The 16,884-nt window shown below is 39.7% G+C and overlaps 1 protein-coding gene across 7 annotated transcripts in view; it reads right to left on the bottom strand.

Moving 5' to 3' along the window:
• The window catches only part of BCL2L13 (BCL2 like 13), a 69,764-nt gene extending 63,811 nt beyond the window's left edge, over window positions 1–5,953 (bottom strand). For 3 of the 7 annotated variants that reach the window (XR_002327390.2, XM_021001672.2, XM_021001671.2), the window contains exon 1: window positions 5,404–5,636. The gene's annotated coding sequence lies outside the window, so the exon portion shown is untranslated. Of the gene's footprint in view, window positions 1–5,403; window positions 5,638–5,807 lie in introns of those variants that run through there. The other 4 variants (XM_078156168.1, XM_021001673.2, XM_021001667.2 and 1 more) reach the window with 3 other exon arrangements.
• Window positions 5,954–16,884: the final 10,931 nt, after the last annotated feature.

Here is a 16,884-nt window from a genome sequence, read left to right as displayed (position 1 = left end):
TGAGGAGGGAAGACACCCAAGGCATGGGAGAGAGCCAATACAAAGACACACAGATAGGAGGTGAACGGTTTTGTGTGAAGAATAGCAAGTATACAATTTTGGCTGGACGATAGAGGAACAATGTGTGAGAAGACTGAGAAGAAAGGAAGAAGCCAAATTACAAAAAGCCTTTGATGTCAAAAAAAGAGCAGTTTATTAGAAATAACACAAAAACTGAAGTTGTAATTTAGAAAAATCACTTCTGAAGGACTGACTGACTGGAATCAGGAGAGATTTTAAGCCAGAAAGAACAATTAGGAAGACAGCACCACAGCATGGGTAAGAAGAGATGACAGTTTGACCCAAAGTGATGGGGGGGGGGAATGCAAGGAACACAGATACAAATTTAAAGACATGACACCTTGGACGTGCGGGATGAAGAAAAATGAGGAGTTAACAGTGAGGTTAGAAATCTGCAGAACAAGGAGGATATTAGTAGCACAGAAGTTTGGAAGAAAAGATGAGTTATTGCAGAAACGAGGACTTTGAGATGCCTATAGATTATCTAGTGTGAAATGTTCACTAGGCAGTCCATGATGTGAGACTGGAATTTCAGAAAGAGAAAAAGGAATAATATATGGATCTGGAAGGCTTCATAGAAAAGGTAACATCTGAGTTGAGCTTAGTAGGAATTCACAAAAGATTAGTAATAACTCAACAAGCAATGATGGAAAGACTTAAGCACAGGGAACGTACAAGACATTCAGGAGATAATATACTTCAGTTTGCATGCTTTTTTTACAACAACCTACTAAACAAACCAATATCTGGTGGCTACTTTTATTTGTAACATTAAGGCTAAAAAATGACTTTCATTTGCATAGTATTTTATAAATAATTTTGCTAAAAAAGCATCTATATAGTGATTTAAAGTATACAAAACACTTTACATGTTAACTCATTTGACCCTCACAACAGCCCTGGGAAATAGGTCCTATTATTATCTCCATTTTATGGAGGACAAAACTGAAACACAGAGGTTAAATGACTTGCTTAGGGTCACACAGCTAGTGAGCATCTAAGGCAAGATCTGAACTCCAGTCTTCCTGACTCCAGCCCTGTGTTCTATCTACTGCATAACACAAGGAGCACTAGATTTGGAATTAGAAGATCTGGGCTTGAACACCAGACCTGCAATATTATCTAGCTTCACGAACTTATTTGTCACCTGGATTCTCTGGATCTAATTTCTTGACTACAAAAAAGATCACCAACACTTTCTAACTTTTGATCAAGAGAAGACTGACTACAAGGACACCATGAGACTTGAGGCAGACTCTGCATAAATTTTCACTAATTCTCACTAATGCAACAGTTTACTTTGTATTTATTTATCTCATTTATTTAGAGCTGGAAGAGATCTAAAAGATGAAAGAACTGATGAGAGAAAATAAATGTTTTATTAAGCATTTATTAAGTGCCAAGGGCTAGGGCTGGTACTAAAACAAGGAAAGTACCAGCTTTCAAGAAGCTTACATTCTCTTAGGGGAGTAGTAGAACAGTGTATTTTGGAAAGTTCCTTTCCAGGGTCAATGACAGAACTGAATTGCTTATGGTTCAAGAATTGGAAGAGAGGGCAGCTAGGTGTCGCAGTGGATAGAGCACAGGCCCTGAAGTCAGGAGGACCTGAGTTCAAATCCGGCCTCAGATCAAACACTTGACAGTTACCAGCTGTGCGACCCTGGGCAAGTCATTTAACCCCAATTGCCCCCCCAAAAAAAATTGGAAAGTGGGAACAGGAAGGAATAGAGCAAGGGAGATGACAAGATAGCCTGGAGTGAATCGAGGGGGCCAGGCCTAGGAGATATAGTGGGTAGGGAACAGCAATAAGGACTATTAATGACAGGGGGCAGCTATGTGGCAGTAGACAGAATGCCAGGCATGGCAGTCAGGATTGAGTTCAAATTCAGCCTCAAATACTTATTAGTGTGTGACTCAGGGCTTAACCCTGTTTGCCTCCGTTTCCTCATCTATAAAATGAGCTAGAGGAAATGGGAAACCACTCTTGTATCTTTGCCAAGAAGACCCCAAATGGGGTCATGAACAGCACACAACTGAAAACAACTAAACAACAATAACAACCATGATGACCAGAACTACAACAACAGGGGGCCCCCCCCCAAGAACATTAAGAAACTGAAAGAGTTAAGCCCTAAGGGCAAGGCTTCTGGTTCAAATGGCAAAGCAATGGGTGAGATGACTTGGAAGTGAAATGAAGCCCAGGGCTAGTTGCAGTAGGTACTGGAGTATCAGGAAGAGTGAAAAGATTAAATCTTCTGGGGTATTACTTTAATAATTATGTAGAATTTTGCTGGTGTAGTCAGCTGAGATAAGTACTTCCTTGATGTTTTATATGTCTTTAGATCTTTCTTCAGGAGTAAAAATGAAGATGTTTAATACAAGTTGTGGATGTGCAGAAATTCTACCATCGTGGGAAATATAGTCAGCCAATATATGCTTTGTTTTAAAAACTGAACAGACACTAAGTACAGTATTTTAATAACACATTGTTGAGCTCAAAAACATGCTTATCCAGCTGAAACACACTAGCTACAACTTCGTAATGACTGTCCAAGAATATTTATAGTCACAGACTGGCATTCCTTTATGCTTTGTTTCTGATCTCTACTACTACAAATATAACTTTTTAGGGCACTGCTTCTCAAAATAAGTTAAGCTTCCCTAAGATTACCTATAAATAGGTGATGAGTGTGATGAGAGTGATGAATACCAGCACAAAAAATTTGCTTATGAAAAAAAGTAGCATCCTTTTGGGGAAGGAAGAGGGAAAGAGTAGGTACCCCAGAAGAAAACTTCTACCAATGCAGATAAGCCACTCCAATTAAGTCACAGAAAGAATTTTTGATGATCTCAAGTCTTACTTACTGAAGAAAGTCTATCCATCAAGATCCATTCCTTCTATACATAGCTCATCTTTTAAGGCACCTCTTGCCTCCAACAACGCCCTCCGCAATAAAATGAAATATGTGTAAAGGGCTATATGGCAACCACCTTATTTGGCTGGACTATTAGTCAAAAATCTCTTTGATAAAAACGAAATAAAAGGATTCATTCTTGTTTTGTTAAAAGATACTAACACAGGGAAACAACATCATACTTCAAAGCAAGAGGCCTTAACTTTTTGGGGGTCAAGGACGCAGCAGCCAATGGATACTTTCTCAGAATATTTTTAAATGCATAAAATAAAAAGCATAGGATTGCAAAAGATATCAATTATATTGAAAGAGCTATCAAAATACTTAAATAATTTAAAGGACTCCAAGTTAAGAACTCCTGTTCTGAAGGTTTACTATTAAAGGTATTCAATAACTATTTATTAACTGAATTTTCTAATCAATATTAACTTCAAGATACATAATCTACTAAACATAATCTAACATATCCTTCAAAATGGGAAGGAATTAAGTTTAGTATCTTCAACCTCTTATACAGGCTCCCTCTCTTTCATTTTTCTCTAAGGTATTTCACTTGGAACTACCCCTGGGAAGCTGGGCTCTCATAGGTGAGCTTTCCCTCACCTTGTCCCAAACCACATGTTCACAAGTCTTCTGGGCCATCTCTACCATGCATGCTGTCTTCCTGAAAATTGGAATAACTCTTCCCCACAACTAATCAAACAAAGATCTAAGAAAAATGTCAAATTGAGTTGTGAACATGATCAGGATGTGGAAAGAAATCATTACAAAAGAAGACGTGGGAGGAGCTGGTATTGCTTGGACCTCACTGTCACGTGAAACTGGTCAAAGTAGGGTAGAACATATACACAAAGTGTTTGGTGTAGAAATACAACAGGGCAGGGAACAGGAAGAGAGTAGAAGAGAGGTTAGTCATAGGCAAAACAAAGCTCAGAGCCGGTAACTGGGAAGAAAGATTTAAGAGGAAAAAAATAAAAAATATAAACCTATGACTGGAGTCTGGGTGAGAAGAGGGAGAAGGTAAGGGAGCAGGAACTTTAAGCATAAAATACTACGGCTCAGCTAAATTGCATAGGATCAGATAATTATATTTTACACTAGAAGCAATAGATAATAAAGATTGCCAAGCAATAAAGACAGACTTAGGAATATTATTTGGCAGCAGTGTGAAGGGTGGGTGTTGGGAAAAGGAAGAAGCTGGTAGCAAGCAGATCAATTAGAACCCTATTACAATCAGCTATACCAGACCTGATGCAGACTAGTGGATGGAAAAGTGAGATGTTTCTGAGATAAAACACAGTTGTCAACTTAAAATCGTAAATTCCTTAAAAGCAGGGACTGTATTGGTTTTCAACTTTGTATTCTCAGTACCAAACATACCTGCAACATAGTAGTTGCTTATTAAATGTCTCAAAAACATAATAATTAGCTGCAATAATTAAGATAGTCCTACATATCTCCAGACTGAAAGATTAATGAGCAGGATACATCAAGATAATTTCTGATCCCATTCCCTTCAGCTTTGTATTGCTAAATAAAGATTATTTCATAATGCTTTAAATACTCATGATACTCAAGGTACATTTTTACCCAAGGACTGGTGAACATTTCACAAGCTCAAAACAGCTTGTAGATAAGTACTTGCTCAATTCTCTGGAGAAAAAGAAATACTAGAAGAAAGTGTCTACTTATCCAAAGTTGTAAGTAAGTCACTGGCATCCTGGTACTAAATTTTATCTCAAGTGTCCAGTGGAAGCCAACAGCTTTTTTCAACCGTCTGTTTTCCACCATTTTGATGAAAAGACCCCAATACAAAAACAAGATATAAAGAATGAGCTCGATTTAAAAAGTCTAAATAGGGGCAGTGGAACTATCTCTTTGGATAAATAGCGTTTGCAAAGAATTTTGCATATACTACCTCACATTTGATTCTCACAAAAACCTTGACAGGTAGGGTTTATTATCATCGACCCCACCATTTCCTAGTGACTTAATTAACGAAGGGTCATATTAACTAGTCCCCACGCCAGCCACTTGGTGAGTGACCCAAGCATAATCAAGTCAATAGTTATTATCTGTGATATTATTCGATCACACTCTTAAGCAAGAGTTCTTACTGATCAGCTCTCTGGTTTTCAACCACATGCAAGCCTCAAGTTTTGGACCTGCAATGGAAGCGCCCCCACTCCTCCTGCTGGTACAAAAGTTCTCACTGGAAAGGGAGGGGGGGCCTTAGCGAGGCTCGAGGCAAGGGACTGGTCTATCTGCGCCCCAAATGTCCCCGGGTAAGGGAGCTGGGAGCACAAAAGCCCCCCCGGGGGCTGGAAAGGAGAAGCCGAGCTAGGGCACCAGAGCTCCCGGCCCCAGCCCCCGCTTCCTCGGCTGGCCCGGCCCGGCCCTGGCTGCCCGGACCCCGTCCCCTCGTCACCTGGCCCTGGTTCCGGGGGAGGAAGAGAAGAAGGAAGAGGAGGAGGGAGAGGAGGCGGTGGCGACGGCGACGGCGACGGCGGCGGCGGCGGCAGCGGGCCCTCACACAGTCCCGCAGATACGGCAGCAACTAGCCCGACCCACGACCCTAATCTACTGCCGCGACCATGATGGAGGCGGAGGTCACCCGTGCGTGATGACGTTAGCGCCAACGACAAGGCGGTCTGCAAGGGGAGGGTGGAAGGAGAAGGAAAAGGAGGAGGGCCAGAGGGAGCCAGAGCCCCTCCCTCCTAATGGGGGCGGTGGGGGAGGTGTCCGGGGAGTCGGGAGAGGAAGCGATAAGGTACGGACCGACCGGAAAGCGTCTGCGGAGCCAGCACCACCCCCGGATCGGGGCATTCTGACCTTATAGTTGCCAGAGGGGAGAAAGCGATGTGGACTGCAGCTACTTCCGGTCATGGCTCCTTAAAGGACTGATGCTTATGGGGGAGGGGGCGCGAGTGGAGGTGAAAAAGACATTTTATTCTTTTTGAGCCTCATGGCTCACTAGGTCGGAAGGGGAGGCGAGGGACTACAACAAGACACGTGCTGCGAGGTGGCGTCATTACGTTGTAGGGCTAGGATCTGGTGATGTTATTACGTCGGAAGGAGTCCGAAATTAGGCGGCCTGGCGGCAGCTTTTCCAATTGAGAGCTCGGCCCCAGAGCCTGGTGTTCTGGGTTCAGGTGCTACTTCTGACACGTCCTGGTTGTATCCAACTCTCCCACCTTCGCCTAGCAATTTCTTATACAATTCAGTCAGTGCGTAATGAGAAGGACCAGAATTCAAGACAAGGTGTAAAAGACCAAGCTGAATTAAGTGACTCATTGCGTTTCTGTTGTTGTTTATCCAGGACCTTAAGGCAAAAAAAAAAAATAGAGATAGAATAAAAATTTTTATTTCAAGAAAATCTGCTTGTAATTACCTTAAGGCAAAGGACATAAGGATAGGTTGAAATTTTTTCTTCAAAGTAAAATCAGAATGTCTGCTTGTAATTACCTTAAGGCAAAGAGACTAGAGATATTGGGGTGGAATTTCTTATTTAGAAGTAAAATTAGAAATTCTGCTTACAGATATTTGTGAAGTACATTTGCACAGATAGGAGCCATAGTTGTTCATTGGTGTCGAACTCTTCATGACCCCATTTGAGATTTTCTTGTCAAAGATACTGAAATGGTTTGTCATTTCCTTCTCATTTTACAGATGAGGAAACTGAGTCAAACAGAGTTAAGTGACTTGCCCAGGGTCACACAGCTAATAAGTGTCTGAGGCTGGATTTGAACTCAGGGAGATGAGTCTTCCAGGCTCCAGGTCTGGCACTCTATCCATTGCACCACTAGCTGCCCCCAATAACTAAAGTTATAGTAAAATTACGAAAGTTCTTCATCAGTTGCCTGGTTCTTGTAGTGTTAAATGCTTACTTATTAAAATGGGGGGACCAGATTCAGTTCTCATATTCCCCAACAGAGTGTACATTGCACTGCCTCATGTTGGCTACTCATTTATCAAAAGAATGCACTCGAAAATCATGGGTCCAGCCTCCTTTCTTGTCCCCCATACTTATCATGCTCTTCTTCCTTAAATCCACCTCTGGCTTCCTTCACGTCTGCTAGGATTTCACCTTCAGCTGATACTATAAGCAAACTGGGAGAACAAGGAATAGTTTACCTCTCAGATTTATGGAGAACAGAAGAATTTATGACCAAACGAGATAGAGAACATTATGAAATGCAAAATGGATAATTTTGATTGCATTAAATTGAAAAGTTTTTGCACAAGCAAAGCCAATGCAACCAAGATTAGGAAGGAAGTAGGAAATTGGGGGAAAAATTTTACAACCAGTGACTCTGATAAGGGCCCCATTTCTAAAATATATAGAGAACTAAGTCAAATTTACAAGAATACAAGTCATTCTCCAATTGATAAATGCTCAAAGGATATGAACAGGCAGTTTTCAGAGGAAGAAATTAAAGCTATTTATAGTCAAATGAAAAAATGCTCTAAATCACTGTTGAGTAGAGAAATGCAAATCGAAACAACTCTGAGGTGCCATATCACACCTATCAGATTAGCTAACATGACAAAACGGGAAAATGATAAATGTTGGAGAAAATGTGGGAACATTGGTACATTAATGCATTGTTGATGGAGTTGTGAACTGATCCAACCATTTTGGAGAGCAACTTGGAACTATGCCCAAAGGCCTATAAAACTGCATACCCTTTGACCCAGCAATTGCACTTCTAGGTCTGTATCCCAAAGAGATCATAGGGGCAGCTAGGTGATGCAGTGGGTAGAACACAAGCCTTGGATTCAGGAGGACCTGAGTTCAAATGTGACCTCAGACACCTAACACTTACTAGCTGTGTGACCCTGGGCAAGTCGCTTTACCTCATTGCCTAGCCAAAAAAAAAAATCTTAAAAAGAAAAAGCAAAGAGATCATAAAAATGAGAAAAGGATCCATATGTATAAAAATATTTATAGCAGCTCTTTCTGTGGTGGCAAAGAATTGGAAATTGAGGGGATGCCCATCAATTAGGGAAGGGCTGAATAAGTTGTGGTATAGGAATGTAATGGAATACTATTGTGCTATAAGAAATAAGGGTCAGGCAGACTCAGAAAAACCAGAAAAGACTTGTATAGATGCCGAGCAGAACCAGGAGAACATTGTACACAGTAACAGCCATGTTTTGCAATGACTAACTTTGATAGACTTGTCTCTTCTTAGCAATGCCAGGATCCATCTCCAAAAGTCCCATGATGGAAAATGCTGTCCACATCCAGAGAAAGAACTATGGAGTTTGAATGCAGATCAAAGCATAGGATTTGCTTTTTTTTTCTTCTGTTTTGTTTTGTTTCTTCTTGTGGTTCCTCCTATTGGTTCTAATTCTTCTTTACAACATGACTAATGTGAAAATATGTTTAATAGGAATGTATATGTAGAGCCTATATCAGATTGCATTCTGTCTTGGGAAAGAACTCGAGGAAGGAGGAGAAAATTTAAAACTCAAAAGCTTATGGAAGTGATTGTTGAAAACTAAAAATTAATTAATTGATAAAAAATAATGAAATTCCACCTTCAGAAGTCATTCTGAGTCTTCTCCCCACAACTCTTCATCCTCAGATTACCTTCTATTTACAGTGTGTGTATGTGTATATATATATATATATATATGTAGGTACATATATATATATATATATATATACATACACACATTAATTTATTTTTAGTTCTTAACATTCACTTTTATAAGATTTTGAGGGCATGTGGGAGGACAGGCAAACAAATTGACTGTCAGTAGAGCTCTGAATTGGTAAAAAAATCCTGAAGACCAATTTGAAACTATACCCCCAGAAGTTAACAAATTGTGCATGCTTTTCAACCCATTGATACTGCCGCTGGTATATACACCAGAAAGATCTGAGAAAAAAGAAAGGCATATGTACAAAACCATTTGCAGAAGGACTTTTTGCTGTAGCAAAGAATTTGAAAGTATGGGGGCATAGAAGCTTTGTTTTTGGTAAACAAAGATAGCAGTTATTAGGACAGGAATTTATTATTCAAAAAATTTTGGGCAAGTTGTCTGACAGGAACTAGGTATGGACCAACATCGCACATTATAAACCAAGATAAGCTCAAAATGAGTACATAATTTAGGCATAAAGGGTGACATTATAAGCAAATTAGATGATCATGGGAGAAATTTCTTTGTCAGATCTATGGCTAGGGGAGTGCATGACCAAACAAGAGAAAGAGAGGCTCATAGGAGATTAAATAATTTTGATTACATAAAATTAAAAAGTTTTTGCACAAATAAAACTAATGTAATTAAAATTTAAAAAGAAGCAGGAAATTGGGGGAGGGGCATCTTTGCAGCAAATTTCTCTGAGAAGTCTAATTTCATTATATGACACTAAGTTAAATTTATAAGAATAAGAGCTATTCTCCAATTGATAAATGACCAAAGAATATTAATGGACAGTATTCAAAGGAAGGAACTGAAGTTATCAATAGCCATATGAAAAAGTGTTCTAAATCACCAGTAATTAGAGAAACACAAAACAACTCAAGGTACCATCTCACACCTATCAGATTGGCTAAGTTGACAAAAAAGGAAAATGACAAATACTGAAGGGGATAGAGGAAAACAGGTACTTTATTTAATATATTTTTGGTAGAGCTATGAACTAGTCCAACCATTCTGGAAAACAATTTGAAATGATGCCCCCAAAGCATTATATTGTACGTACCTTTTGACCCAATAATACCACTACTAGGGTCTGTGATACAAAGAGATCAAAAAAAGAGGGAAAGGATTCAAAGGGCAGATCAAGCTATATTTTTATTTTGCTCATTTGTTACAAAGGAGTTTGTTTTTTGTTGTTTGGTTTTTTATTTGGGAGAGGGAATTTGGAGGGAGAAGCAGGAGTAGTGATAGTGATATCAAAACAAAAGAAGGAAAGAAAAGAGAATTACAGCTTTTTTTTATGAACAGAAGAGATAACAAAGAAGTTCTGATTACATGCACAAAATGTATTATGTTATTTTTAAAGAAGGAATCTACATATAATAGATTCATGAATTCACATACAAGCCTCTTTTTCTGTTCCATGTATGTGGAAGTGTTCATTTTTTATTGTATATATCAAATACAGAACAACAAAACCATGTAGATTTCTTTTAAAAGATGCTAATTTTCCCAGCCCATCTACCAAAAAAACACAAATAACAAATAACAAAAAAAGATGCTAACCCCTTATTTTTGGAGACTGAGGAAGCCATCTTAATCTTGGGCATCAAGATGATGAAAAAGGCTGACCCAATACAATCAAGGAAGGGAATGTAAAAAAGGGGTTTACTTGAGCTGGTAAAGCTACAGAATGAAAAATTAGAAAACAATGTGAAATATCTCATTGGAAAAACAACTGACCTGGAAAATAGATCCAGGAGAGATAATTTAAAAATTACTGGACTGTCTGAAAGTCACGATCAAAAATAGAGCCTAGACGTCATCTTTCAAGAAATTATCAAGGAAAACTGCCCTGATATTTTAGAACTAGAGGGCAAAACAGGAATGGAAGGAATCTACCGATCTCCTCCTGAAAGAGATCCCCAAAGGAAAACTCCTAGGAATATTGTAGCCAAATTCCAGAGTTCCCAGGTCAAGGAGAAAATATTACAAGCTACCAGAAAGAAACAATTCAAGTATGGTGGAAACACAATTAGGATAACACAAGATTTAGCAGCTTCTACATTAAGGGACCAGAGGGCATGGAATATAATATTCTGGAGGGCATATAATTTTTCCCTCTCCAACTACCCTAATACTGACAAAGGTCTCATGAATTATAAATATCATCTTTCCATGCAAGAATGCGAACAGTTCAACCTTAATAAGTCTCTTATGAGCTCTCTTTCCTGTTTACCTCTTCATGTTCCACTTGAGTCTTGTGTTTGAAAGTCAAATTTTCTATTCAGCTCTGGTCTTTTCATCAAGAATGCTTGAAAGTCCTCTATTGCACTGAATGAACATTTTTTCCCTTGAAGGATTATACTCAGTTTTGCTGGGTAGGTGATTCTTGGTTGTAATCCTATCTCCTTTGCCCTCTGGAATATTATATTCCATGCCCTGCGGTTCTTTAATGTAGAAGCTGCTAAATCTTGTGTTATCCTAATTGTGTTTCCACCATACTTGAATTGTTTCTTTCTGGTAGCTTGTAATATTTTCTCCTTGACCTGGGAACTCTGGAATTTGGCTACAATATTCCTAGGAGTTTTCCTTTGGGGATCTCTTTCAGGAGGAGATCGGTGGATTCTTTCCATTTCTATTTTGCCCTCTGGTTCTAAAATATCAGGGCAGTTTTCCTTGATAATTTCTTGAAAGATGACGTCTAGGCTCTATTTTTGATCGTGACTTTCAGACAGTCCAGTAATTTTTAAATTATCTCTCCTGGATCTATTTTCCAGGTCAGTTGTTTTTCCAATGAGATATTTCACATTGTTTTCTAATTTTTCATGCTTTTGGATTTGTTTTACAGTGTCTTGATTTCTCATAAAGTCACTAGCTTCCAATTGCTGTATTCTAATTTTTAAGGAAGTATTTTCTTCAGTAATCTTTTGGACTTCCTTTTCCATTTGGCCAATTTTTCTTTTTAGGGCATTCTTCTCCTCATTGGCTTTTTGGACCTCTTTTGCCATTTGGGTTAGGCTATTTTTTAAGGTGTTATTTTCTTCAGTATTTTTTTGGGTCTCCTTTAGCAAGCTGTTGACTTGTTTTTCATGATTTTCTTGCATCACTCTCATTTCTCTTCCCAGTTTTTCCTCTACTTCTCTTACTTGCTTCTTAAAATCCCTTTTGAGCTCTTCCAAGGCCTGGGACTGATTCATATTTTTCTTGGAGGCTTTGGATGTGGGAGCTTTGACTTTGTTGTCTTCTTCTGGTTGTATGTTTTGATCTTCTTTGTCACCAAAGTAAGATAATATAGTCTGACTCTTTCTGCGCTGCTTGCTCATGATCCCAGCCAATTATTTGAGTTTTAAACTCTTTGTTAAGGTAAGGGTCTGCTTCCAATGTGGAGAATGTACTGTCCCAAGCTTCAGGGGTTTATACAGCTGTTTTCAGAGATACTTGTAGGGACCTGTAAATTTTCAGTTCTTGCAAGGTGGTATGATAAGGGGTGAGGTGTTTACTCCTTTCCTGGCCTGTGCTCTGGTCTATTAGTGACCACAAGCACTCCTTTCTGTCCTGGAACTGTGAAGAAGCTTTTCTGTCCACTGCCACTACAAGCTCCACCACACCAGCACTCCTCCTCGTCCCAGGACCACTGCCCAGAACTGTGACCCAGATGCAAGCACCGGCAAAGCAAGAGATTCCTGCCTCAGCATTGGCAAAGAGATTCCTGCAATCCCCCTCTGATCAGCCACTCAATTCCCCCTCAGTCTGTGGGCTGGAAGCTCAGGACGCAGCCACCGACCAGGCACCCATGCTCTGTGCTCTGAGTTCTGGAGCTGCCTCTGACCTAGCTCCTCTCTCACCCCGGAAACAGACTTTTCCCACTGACCTTCTAAGTTGTCTTTGGTGTTTGTGGGTTCAGAGGTCTGGAAGCTGCCACAGCTGCCCCCAATTCAGTCCTCTGTGGCCTGCTCCAGGTTTGCTGCGGCCTGGGTGCCCATGCTACACTGAGCTCCTCTCACCGCACAGCGCAATATACCTTTCTGGTCAACCATCCTGGTTGTCTTGGGCTGGAAATTTGCTTCACTCTGTCTTTTTGTGGGTTCTGCTGCTTTAGAATTTGTTTAGAGCCATTTTTTATAGGTATTTGGAGGGGTTTGGGAGCGAGCTCAAGCAAGTCACTTCTTTCACTCCACCATCTTGGCTCCACCTCTACTATGAACAATTTTAGGTAAGAGAGATCATTTTAAGTTTGGAGAGTGGGAGTAAGGAAGAGTTTGGCAGCTATAAGAGGTGACACTCCAATTAGGCCTTGAACGAAGGGAAAAATTTAATCAGACACCCCCTTCAAGTATTGGCAAATTATATACCTGCAGTGGCTTGTAGAAAAGCATGGAGATAGAAAGGCAGAACAAGAATGGGTTAGAAGTTAGACCAGTATGTTAAGAGAAATAGTAGTGAAGTTAGATTGTAGAAGACATTGAATGCTATATTCAGGAGTAGGCAATGGGAAGCCACTAAAGGTTTCTGAATAGAGGGCCTAATGGCTGGTATCAGGAATTATGTGGGCAGCAACATAAAGGACGTTAGAGACAGAAAAGACTAGTTTGAAAGTTAATACAATAGTCTGTCCAGGTCAGAATGATATTTGACGATCAAAGAACTCCTTGATTATAGACATTTCATTTTTTTATTATTTGTATCCCCTATGCCTAGGCACACTATGCTGTCGTCAATAGATTCCTGTCAATCACAGATTTTATCCTGGAATCTCAACTTAGGGGTTTTTTTTGTTTTTGTGTTTTACAGATTTCATAGGCATAGGAAGAGGGGGCATGGGCTATGTGTCTTCATTTGGCACAGGGTGTTGTTGAAGTGTGTAGCAAGGGGATCATGAACCATGATCATTAAAGAAAAAGAGTTGAAAATGAGAGGTACCATACAATGAGGGGCAAATATATTTATTTCAAAAAGGAGAAAAGGGTGGATTCTTCGAACGAAAAGCTGACAAGGTTGATGTTAATTCTTGAAAAAAATTACAGTGGAATAATTGGAATGGATCATCGAATGGGGTGGCTTGTGAGTGAATCAGTGATCATAGAGGGCAGCACTAGTTCATCAAGAACAGGTTATACCTCATTTTCTTTTTTTAGACAGTCGGTTAACATTGATTTAATGCCTACTGTGTGCCAGGCATTGGAGATTCAAAGAAAGGCAAAAGATGATCCATACTCTCAAGGAATTCACAGTCTTGTTGGAATCTGCACACAAGCAGCTGTTTACAAAAGGCTAAATAACAGGATAGATTTTAAATAAGCAAAGGACAGGAGACAGTAGAAGTAAGAGGAATCAAGAAAGATTTCCTATAAAGGCTAGCACTGGAAGGAAGCCAGAGAAGCCAAGAGGGAGAAATGAGTAAGGGAGAGCATTACAGGCATGGGGAACAGCCATTGAAAATACCTGGAGTCGGGAGATTTAGCGTCTTGTTTTCAGCAAAGAGGCCAGTGTCACTGGCTCAAAGAGTACCTGGGTTTGGGGGTTGGGAAGTAAGGTGTAAGAAGACTAGATAGATGGCAAGTGGGAGGAGCAGCAGAATAGGTTATAAAGGGCTTTGAACACCAGAGGATTTTATATTTTATATGAAGCAATAGGGGACTACCAGGATTTATTGAGTTGGAGGCAGGAGAGTGACATGGTCATACCTGGGCTTTACAATGATCACTTTGACAATTGAATGGAGGGAAGACTGGCATGGGAAAGAGATTTGGGGTAGGAAGAACAGGCTACATGAGTCCAGGGATGAAGTGATGGTGGCCTTCACTAGGGTATTGACAGAGGGCAGCTAGGTGGCACAGTGGATAGAGTGCTGGGCCTAGAGCCAGGAAGATTCATCTTCCCGAGTTATCTCTGGCATCAGAGACTTAACTAGCTGTATGACCCTGGATAAGTCACTTAACTCTTTTTGCTTCAGTTTCCTCATATGTAAAATGAGCTGGAGAAGGAAATAGCAAACCACTCTTCTTGGCAAAACAGCTTTGTCAAGAAAACCCTAATGAGGTCATGGAGAGTTGGACACAATTGAACAATGGTGTCAGAGGAAAGAAGAGGACATATGTAAGAGATAAAAGGTAAAATTGATAGGCTTTGCAGATGGTAGGTGAAAGAATGAGGAGTAAAGGATGACACTTAGGCTGCCAGCCTAGGCAACAAAGTTTATAGACTAATAAGTCTGGGAAATGCTATAAACAAGTTATTCAGAGTATTGATTAATAGATTAATGTCAATTTAGAGGGAATTCTCATGTGAAGTATGATAGGTTTTGTCTTCCCTGTTCTGTTCAACATTTTTATTAATGATATAGAGGAAGTCGTGTGATGTACTTAACAAATTGACCAATGAGAATGCTGGGAAACATAGCTAATACACTGGAAAACAGAATTAAAATTAAAAAAACTTGACAGACTACAAAGATGGGGTGATTTTATTAGGATACCTTTCTTTCTTTCTTTTCTTACTGGACCTGTGATCAGTACCTGCTTTATAATATAAAGTCTTAGAGCTGTCTGGGGCACTGAGAGGTTAAGTGATTTGCTAAGAGTAACCCAACTAGTTTGAATCAAGGGTGGGACTTGAACCTGGGCCTTTCTGATTGGAGGCCAACTATCCATTATGTCATGCTGCCATTCAGAAAATTTAAGGGGATTAAATATAAGGCCTAACATCTGGCTTTTAAAAAAATCAACTGCACAAATATAGAAGTACAGGAAGAGAGCAGGGGAAAATAGTTAATAGAAAACAGTTAATATGAAAAAGGCCCTAGAGTTTTAGTACATTGCAAGACATATATGACATGACATCCAAAAATCTTAGGCTTCATTAATACAATTATAATGTCTAGAAAGAAGGAAATGATTGTATAAACACTGTTAATTACCCTGATCAGACTACATTTGGAGCATTGTATCCAAATCTGGATGCCATATTTTAGGAAGGGCATTGATAATTTGGACTTTGTCCAGGAAAAAGTAGGCAAGATGGTATGGAGACTAGAAACCATACAAAGATCATTTGAAGAAAAAGGAGATTTTTAATCTGGAGAAAAAAAAGACAGGACAAACATGCTCATTATGTTCAAATATTTGAAGGGTTTTATGTTAAGAGGGATCAATTTATTTTTTATCTTATGCCCTATGACAGAAGTTGTGGAGAGTCACAGTTTCATATACAGTTGTCTTTTTATGTTCTTTTTAGTATGAGAAAATATGTAATTTTTCTTGATGTTTGTTAAGTTAATAATAAAAAGAAAAGCAAAAAGAAAATGAGTGCTGTATAATTATGACTAAACTTAGTCCATGAGAAGAGTTGAGAAAATGTATTTCTGATGGGATGCTTGTGCTCGGACCTCAGCCCTAAGATCATGTCTCTGGAAGCCTCCCAATCTCTCAGTAGGCCCCTGCCCTGTGAGAAAATTTTCTCTTTCAGAACACATGCAGGCCTGACTCTAATTCCTTTTATCAGAACAGACACAGGGGTGCATGGCCCAAGGATTTTTGTCCCTGGCTGGCCCGAGGACTCTCCCTTCCTGGATCCCCAAGGTCCACTCCTCTGGCAACTAAACAAAAACTGTCTTTTCTCCCTCAATGTCTGGTATCAACAAAATTATCTCTGCTGACTCTCTGTATTTTCTCATCCATAGATTATAGGCACCTACTCCCAAAGATACCTGGACCCCTGGCATATCCCTTGAAGAGCCTAGTTTATCTAATTAGCACCCTTGGCATTCTTTTCCCTTGTCCTTTTTCCATATAAGCCCAACACCATCCTGACTAGCTTGCAGGTTCTCTTGGAACTTCGCCTGCTTTTGCTAAAGCATTATAATAAACTTTTGCCACTTGACTAAAAGAGGGCTTGAGTGTGTGAATTTGTTCCAGGCAATTCTGCCTTGGTATTGTTAGGTTCCCAGTACCCAAAAACCTCTTCATTTATCTTAGCTTTTCAGAAGTGGGACACTGTGGGTGTGGAATATTTAATATACTTTCAGATATGATTGATGAATTGATTGGCTTTAATGAGCTACTTTCTCCCTTCTCTTTTTTAATTTATAGAATAGGTGAACTGGTCTAAGGAGCATAATCGGATGTCTCTTTCCTATTTACAGTCTATCATGTGGAAGCCTGTGGAAATGCTGCTCACCTCTGAACAGAGAGATGGTGAACTTAAAATGCAGAAAAAGACATACACTTTTGAGACATGGCCAACATGGGCATCT

This window comes from Phascolarctos cinereus, unplaced genomic scaffold (assembly GCF_003287225.1).
Source record: "Phascolarctos cinereus isolate Bilbo 61053 unplaced genomic scaffold, phaCin_HiC Scaffold_1;HRSCAF=81, whole genome shotgun sequence".
NCBI classification, from domain to species: Eukaryota; Metazoa; Chordata; class Mammalia; order Diprotodontia; family Phascolarctidae; genus Phascolarctos; species Phascolarctos cinereus.
This window is presented reverse-complemented; position numbering and strand designations above follow the sequence as displayed.